We start from the raw sequence: 944 nt of genomic DNA on the forward strand, positions 1-944 counted from the left end.
GCCCCTGGTCGCCCAGCAAACAAACGCCCCTGGTCGCCCATCCATAAAAACGGCAAAGTGTCAAAAATGCCCCTGGTCGCCCAGCAAACAAACGCCCCTGGTCGCCCATCCATAAAAACGGCAAAGTGTCAAAAATGCCCCTGGTCGCCCAGCAAACAAACGCCCCTGGTCGCCCATCCATAAAAACGGCAAAGTGTCAAAAATGCCCCTGGTCGCCCAGCAAACAAACGCCCCTGGTCGCCCAGCCGAAAAAATGACTAAGTGCAAACAGCGCCCCTGGTCGCCCAAACACTCAACGCCCCTGGTCGCCCAGCCGAAAAAATGACTAAGTGCCAACGGCGCCCCTGGTCGCCCAAACACTCAACGCCCCTGGTCGCCCAGCCTTAAAAATGACTAAGTGCAAACGGCGCCCCTGGTCGCCCAGCCGAAAAAATGACAAAGTGCCAACAGCGCCCCTGGTCGCCCAACCGAAAAAATGACTAAGTGCCCGCATCTTTTGCGTTGACCCCCCACCTCTACCCTCAAACCAAAAAGATGCGGAGGTTTGACCCAGATCTCCAAAACACTATCGGCACATATATAGGGAACAGCATTTTAAGAGCTTTTGGAGCCGAAAATATGACAAAGTCCCACTTTTTCGAAAATATGACAAAGTCCCACTTTTCGAAAATATGACAAAGTCCCACTTTTTCGAAAATATGGCAAAGTCCCACTTTTCTGAAAATATGACAGAGTGCCACTTTTATCACAAATGAGTGCCTGGCTCCCCGGCAATGTGAAACACGAACACGGACTGGAGAAGCGGGCGGCTTTGCCGCTCGCCGCGGCCTCGCTCCGGAAGGGGGGGGGCCGCTTATGAAACACGAACACGGACTGGAGAAGCGGGCGGCGTTGCCGCTCGCCGCGGCCTCGCTCCGGGTGGGGGGGGGGGGCCGCTAATGAAA

The sequence above is a fragment of the Hippichthys cyanospilos genome, unplaced genomic scaffold, assembly GCF_059441005.1.
Source record: "Hippichthys cyanospilos isolate Australia breed blue-spotted pipefish unplaced genomic scaffold, RoL_Hcya_1.0 HiC_scaffold_170, whole genome shotgun sequence".
Lineage (NCBI taxonomy): Eukaryota > Metazoa > Chordata > Actinopteri > Syngnathiformes > Syngnathidae > Hippichthys > Hippichthys cyanospilos.